The 7,447-nt window shown below is 40.0% G+C and overlaps 1 pseudogene across 1 annotated transcript; it reads right to left on the reverse strand.

Annotated features, from left to right (window-relative positions):
* Positions 1-2,698: 2,698 nt before the first annotated feature.
* On the reverse strand, positions 2,699-7,045 carry LOC100501855 (uncharacterized; annotated as a pseudogene). Its single transcript, NR_159514.1, has 12 exons — positions 6,864-7,045; positions 6,274-6,517; positions 6,032-6,191; positions 5,736-5,822; positions 5,465-5,627; positions 5,296-5,370; positions 4,257-5,199; positions 4,058-4,182; positions 3,657-3,898; positions 3,415-3,574; positions 2,976-3,062; positions 2,699-2,864 (listed from the first exon to the last, which is right to left on the reverse strand). The product of NR_159514.1 is annotated as an uncharacterized protein (transcript).
* Positions 7,046-7,447: the final 402 nt, after the last annotated feature.

The raw sequence follows: 7,447 nt of genomic DNA on the forward strand, positions 1-7,447 counted from the left end.
TTGAATCAAATTTATATGTTTTGTGAATGGTGAGGATCGAACTCGTAACCTCTCTCTCGCGCATACCCGCCTATACCACTACAATACTACACCAATTATGTCTCTATTACGTTTTCATTCCCCATTTACTATAACAAACCGAGAGTAATTTGATTATTTAAGGCACTAAATGAGTTCATTTGAAAATGTGACCAACTATAAAGTTGCATAACATTTTGAGATCTATAAGTTTTATTTTAATAGTTTCTACATCCAAGTCCGTTTACAAAATTTAAATTTTAAATTTGAAAACTTCACACGAGTTTTTCAATGATAAGATGATTTCAAATGAAAAAATTGTCAATTACAAAGTTTCATTACATTTCAAGACCTACAACTTTTATTTTGGTGGTTTTTCCATCCGAGATAGTTTGAAAATTTCAAATTTCAAAATTCAAACATAGTTTTGCATAACAAGATCATTTCAAACCAAAACATTGTCAACTACAGAGTTTCATAACTTTTCAATACCTACAACTTTCATGTTGGTGGTTTTTTCTTTCGAGGTCGTTTTCAAAATTCAAATTTTAAATTTTTTAAATTCAGACGTAGTTTTCGTTGACAATATGACTTCAAATGAAAAAGTTGTCAACTACAAACTTCTATAACTTCTCAAGATCTACAAAGTTTATTTTGGTTGTTTGGTCATTTGTTCATCTCACATGATAGTTCTAACAATATGCACAAATTCTATACATCTCTCTCGTAGTTTCATAAACTACGAGAGAGATATAGGTTTTATGAACAAATTTATTTTTATTTTGTCATATGAAGAAATGTTCAATATATAAATTGTACATCATGATGAATTATACAAATTTGTAGTTGAAAACGTTTTCATTTGAATTAATTTACTGTTTTAAAATGTGATTTTTAAATTGTCTTTGCCTAGTGTTGGAAAAAAAACACTCGGCAAAGAGCTCTTTGTCGAGTGTCAAAAAAACACTCGGCAAAGAAACTCTTTGCCGAGTGTCAAAAATAAAACACTCGGCAAAGAGCTTCTTCGCCGAGTGTTTTCTTTTACCGAGGGTTATTTATGTGGCACACTCGGCAAAGAGATCTTTGCCGAGTGCCCGAAAAAAAACACTCGGCAAAGAATTTGGCACTCGGCAAGGAGCCAAATTCCAGTAGTGCATTTTCCTTCGTGTTTAATTTGATCCGAAGGTACAAATGTAATCATATATTTATGTATTATTTATAATATAATCATAAAAACACATATTACAATAATGAAGATGAAAGATTTAAACATGAATGGTTTTGCTTTATTATAAACTCTTACTTATGAACAACCTTAGAAGAAAGATTGTTTATGAGTAAAGTCTTACATTAATGTTTAACATTGTGTTGTCGTGTTTTAATTCACAACAATCGAAAATAAGTAACCAACAAACCCTGATTCTGATCACCCAGGGATCAGGCATTGAGGACCTAAAACCACCTTGTAACATATCAAACCAAACACGGCAACAATGACCATACAGAAATGAAGCCTCCGAATACATGGTCCGCGACTTTTAACTGGCCGTTGTGGTTCTTCCTGAGGTCATCCAGGTTTAGTAACTGATTGAGAATTATTATACCAAAGAAGCATGATTTAAAAAAAAACCAAACTGGCTACTGAGTCGCTCAAACTTAGGGCTTGTTCGGTTAGCTCTCAATCTATATGGATTGAGCGGGATTAGGTGAGTTTAAATTTCAAGCAAGTTAAACTTATTCTTAATTTTTTCTAATCTTATTCAATCCATGTATAACATGATTAACCGAACAAGGCCTAACATGTTCTGGTGCTCAGACTAGCAGTGAAATAGTAGTCGTGTTGTTCAAATTAACAATGTCGCCTAACTGCTGGCTCCCTGCTACCTTTAGCATCACAACTGTTAGATCCTGTTTCTTGTTGATATTTTATATATAACATTTTTTATGGCGTGTGTGTCCCACATGCAATTCCACTAGTAGTGTGTAAAGATGGGCTTGCGGAGGAGAGTACTCACCTTACTTTTGTTGATGTTTTTTAGTGGTAGGCCTCGCTTTTCCAACATTCATGTTCTATTAGGAGTTGCTCCTGTACCCAACTTTCCTATGACATTGGACATTTTATTTCGCTTCCGGTTAAATAAGACCCTATAAATGGTGCATATATATAATCTTTGTTTCTTTGTTTAATTTGATTCAAGGCTCATTATCATCTTATAAATAAGTTTAATTCTCTAGCCACATGTGACAATAGTTTGTATTATATTGAAGTCTTTTATTTGTATGGATTGATCGAGTTCATGCAATCCTAAGTCACGCCATGAACCACCAAATAAATGAGCTTGTTCAGATTCTATTTCATCCATCAGCGTACTTTACTATTCAAGAGGAGTATGGCTAACATGTCTTACCATGTCAAACATATCCATACAATAAACACGTCTGCACCGTGTATATGTCTATATAACACAGTACAAGAGAATTAGCTAGTATTGCATTGGTTAGGGTGTTATGATTGGCGCGCCTCAATCAAAACGTACATGTTATTTTTTTCCATGGAGCACCATCGATCACCGGTACTGTACAGTGGAGATCTATACTATCACACCACCGACCAGAGGTGCATGCAACGGGTGGGCAAGGTAGGCTATGGCCCCACCTTAATTTTGTAACCTCTTATACTAGGTTTAGATATATATATATATACATCAAAATAAACAAACTTTTACATAGTAGGTATGGTTAAATCTAATGAAATTTTAATTTTTATCTAAATTTTCCTCGACGCTTCACTCCTTGTCCCACTTCCCACCCGAGTCATTTGATCCCTCCCTAGCACCACGAGCTACCTGCAAGGCAATTCATGCTAAGATGGTGAATAGGAGCTAATAAGTTTTTGATACCATGGATGCATATGTCAATTACGTGTTCATAAGATCGAAGTTAGATTAAAAACGTACCTTTCTTCATAATTGGTTTGGCGCAATTTGTAGTTCAGCCTTATGATAAATCTCATAAAACTTATGAGCTAAACTACAAGAGATATCCTGTTCAAAAGTCCCAGATATAACACATATCAACATCATCGTACATATTGCTAGGACTTGTTCGGGTATTATATTTCCATGTGGATTGAAATAGATTGGAATAGATTTTAACTTGCTATAGATTTAAACCGACTCAATATCATTCAATTCACATGGATCAACTGTGAAACGAACAAGCCTTTAGCTGGATTATTTGAGATAGGTAGTTACCCTGCTCCTAGCTGCGCAATTTTTCTTGAAAATACAATTCAGACAAACACCATGTGTATCAATGATATCAATGATACAAGCTAGCTAGCAGAGAGCATTGTAGTTAGTATATATATATGATAGGTCATGGTAGGGAACTGACCATAGATTTGGATCCACCAGTATGAAGCCAAGACAGATATGAGAGAACAGACCATGAAGAGGGCAATCTTCACTGGCCACCACCCGCAGTGCCATGAATTTCTCAACTCATTCACCTTGCCGGTGCGTACAGTGGAGAAGAACATGGCCATAAAAAAGAGCTGGACGATTTGTTAAGGTCAGAGCAATCATAATACAGAAAATTGTTAGATAAAAAACAATGTTGTTTAAACTGTAGGATACAAAGAAGGCATGGCTCGCCACGAGCACGCTTTCAGCCGCGAGACAACCCCGGTCACCCTGACAGGCGCCGCTGAGTCGCTGCTTCAGGTAATACGATACGGTGTTCTCTCGTGCGAACCACGCAGACAGGTTCGCCACGAGGAAGATAGCCGCATACAGGTATCTGACGTTCATAGGGCTGAGGCCCTGGCAGGAGAAGACACAGTTCATTATTGTCGTCCGTGCTTCGCTAGCTTGGCTGCCTGCAGCGGATATATATATTTCATTATTCACAGTATTGCTATATTTTAGAGAATTAGGATTGGTGGCGGAGCCGGCCGGCATAAAACTGAAGCCCGGTCACCGCCGCTGCGCTGCCGTCCGCCGGAGCAGGCGATTGGGGTAATACATATGGTGCTCACCTGCAGAGAGATGGACTGAACGTGGAGAAGACCTCTCCAACACAACGGGCGAGACGATCAACCAACAGTATTGCAGTGTGAGCGCGTGTTGGACGAGAGCGAGAGGCGAGAGATCAACAGTATTGCTGCCGATGGTGGAAGAAGAGCTAGTTAGTTCATATGTATATATAGGCACAGGGACAGGCTGGGTAGGGTCTACCTTTCGTCGATCGTCGTCCATGTTCTGCTGAGATTAGTTAGCCTAGCGTACCGGTAAGGAAATGCTGCCCGCGCGCCGGCAGCTAGCACGCAGACGCAGGCTCAAGCACAAGCCCGACCATGGATGACGGTCTTCATAAGCAAGCTCCCAAGCGATACAGAGCTAGAAGCTATGGTGTCTGTCCCTGTTCTAAATAGTGCTTCTCGTCTCCCCGTCGTCCGATACATGCATGCAACGTGGCCGATTCAGATGTCCGTCTGTATTGCATTTGCACTGTGATACCTCGCTGCTCGCTAGCTAGCTCTTTGTTCTTTGATGAGGATGCCGGACAATGGTGTTCGAGTTGTCTTCGCCTTGGTTACACGCTTTGCTCACATCCCATGGTGCCGCTGCATCCCGTGCTGTGGATGTTAATCTGATGCAGCGTTAGAACGGGAATCAGGCCGTTGAGAGGGCGTTCTTCGGGCTTTCCAAGAACAGAGACACGTCCTGGCCGGGGCTCTAGTAATTGCCACCCTTAATTTGCCCTAGGCCTTTGGCATTCTTTCTGCTTGGTACTAAGCCATATGGTACGTCGTCTTCTGACTCTATAATGTTCCACAACTGCATGGAAGGTTTGAGGCATTTTCAGTTAATAAAACACACATTCATCAGTTTTGTTGATAGTTATGACTAATCTCTTCATGTGAATAATTAACATACTTGTATGCATTTGTAGTCGCTGCCTGTGGAAAAAGTAGAATAAATGGTGCCGAGCAGTCCAAAAACAAAACACTACCAGTGTTGATATATATATGTCAACATAATGTTTTTTTAAATATCACTGACGATACTAGATAAGAACCCTAGATCGAAATAGACCATATATATACTTACGGAAATTGTTATCCAAATAGCATGTGGACCTGCTTTGTGTTTCTGGTAGCAGCTTGATTTGGGCTCACTGGTAGGGCGAAATATATGTCACAACCAAGAGGGAAACCAACAAAATAAAGTTTGTTTGTGCCATATATATAAAGTAGAGAGAGAAGTATTTTACCTTGTAATCGCTAACAGGCAAGAGGAACAAAATATACCCACAAATTATCCCAGGCTCCATGAATAATTTATTGGCCTAATAATTTAAAATTCATCAGTATTTTGCTTGAACATGGCTTAATTTATCCAATAGCTCTAAGTGTGTGTTGTAGGAGTATTTGCTTAATTACCTTGGATATTAATGAGAGAGCGCACATAATATACACTAGCACCAGCGTGGTGCCAAGAAACTCGATGTCGAGCCAGTAGTGTCTGAGCTTGACAATCATGAATATTATCAACCCCGTAGAGCCAATGTTGGCAAAGATAGAGATCCCAAACACCACGAGGTACCTGCAAGGCAATTCATGCTAAGATGGTGAATAGGAGCTAATAAATTTTCGATACCATGGACTTGCGTGTTCAAAAGGTCAAAGTTAGATTTAAAATATATATATATACCTTCCTTGGTAATTGGTTTGGCACAATTTGTAGTTCAGCCTTGTGATAAATCTCATAAAACTTATGAGCTGAACTACAAGAAATATCCTGTTCAAAAGACCCAAATACAACACATATCAACATCATTACTAATTAATTAGATGGATTATTTGAGGCAGTAGATAGTTACCCTGCCCCAAGCTGCGTAATTTTTTCTGACAATACAATTCAGACAAACACCATGTATATCAATGATACAAGCTAGCAGAGAGCACTGTAGTAAGTATATATGATATAGGTCACGGTAGGGAACTGACCATAGATTTGGATCCACCAGGATGGAGCCAAGACAGAGACGAGAAAATAGACCATGAAGAGGGCAATCTTCACTGGCCACCACCCGCAGTGCCATAAATTTCTCAACTCATTCACCTTGCCGGTGCGTACAGTGGAGAAGAACATGGCCATAAAAAAGAGCTGGACGATTTGTTAAGGTCAGAGCAATCATAATACAGAAAATAGTTAGATAAAAAATAATGTTGTTTAAACTGTAGGATACAAAGAATGCATGGCTCGCCACGAGCACGCTTTCAGCCGCGAGACAACCCCGGTCACCCTGACAGGCGCCGCTGAGTCGCTGCTTCAGGTAATACGATACGGTATTCTCTCGTGCGAACCACGCAGACAGGTTCGCCAGCTGGAGGAAGATAGCCGCATACAAGTATCTGACGTTCATAGGGCTGAGGCCCTGACAGTGGCAGGAGAAGACACAGTTCATCGTCATCCGTGATTTGCTTGGCGGCCTGCAGCGGATATATATTTCATTATTCACAGTATTGCTATAAGAGAATAATACACCGATGTTATGGTTCTCGTCGGTCTACTTCATCTTATCTTGCGTTGTTCTGGCGCCGACAAACTTACTGTGAAACTATCTATCCTTTTCTCTGTAATATATTCTCGTATTCCTTCGATCACTAGCACTAGGTTATGAACTCTGGCGGCCAGTGAGTTATTCAAATAATGTTGTTGTTCCTGTTATTATTATCGGAATCAATTCGTTCTTCACTAAAATGCTTTTGCTTCCAACAGTAGTAAGTATATGATAGTAGGTCGTCATATGTCACGGTAGGGAATAAGGGAACTGACCATAGATTTGGATCCATTAGGATGGAACCAAGATAGAGATGAAAGAACAGCCCATCTCAAGAGGGCAATCCTTCTCTGGCGAAGAGCTATCTATCCTCTCCAATACAACTGGCGAGGCGAGTGCAGTTGTGAGCCCGATGAACGACGGGGGTGTGCTGGCTATCTGTCTAATGCAACGAGCGACACGAGTGATCAAGCAGCTACCGTTGTAAGATGCAAGCAAGAGCTTGTTCATATATATATAGGCACAGGGTAGGATCGAAGCGAATCAGAGACCTATTCTAGTCTACCTTTCGTCGTCCATTTTCTGCTATTGGCTCACAGAATCATAAGAGGTAGCACGCACGCACTTGGCGTGTGTCAATCTGCATGCGCAAGCACAACGCCGTATAGGAATCTGCCATTGCTCAGCAACATCCGCCAGCACTAACCACCGTGGGCGGAAGACCCAATATTGATTGGCCTTGCTCAACCAATACCTTGATTTAATTCAATAAAATACTAGTAGTAGAAATATAAATCTCTATCCCACGCTCTATTGTTCCTAGCCGACTAGGACTACCTCCGCTTAGCTCCACGAGCCT

This window comes from Zea mays, chromosome 6 (genome assembly GCF_902167145.1).
Source record: "Zea mays cultivar B73 chromosome 6, Zm-B73-REFERENCE-NAM-5.0, whole genome shotgun sequence".
Lineage (NCBI taxonomy): Eukaryota > Viridiplantae > Streptophyta > Magnoliopsida > Poales > Poaceae > Zea > Zea mays.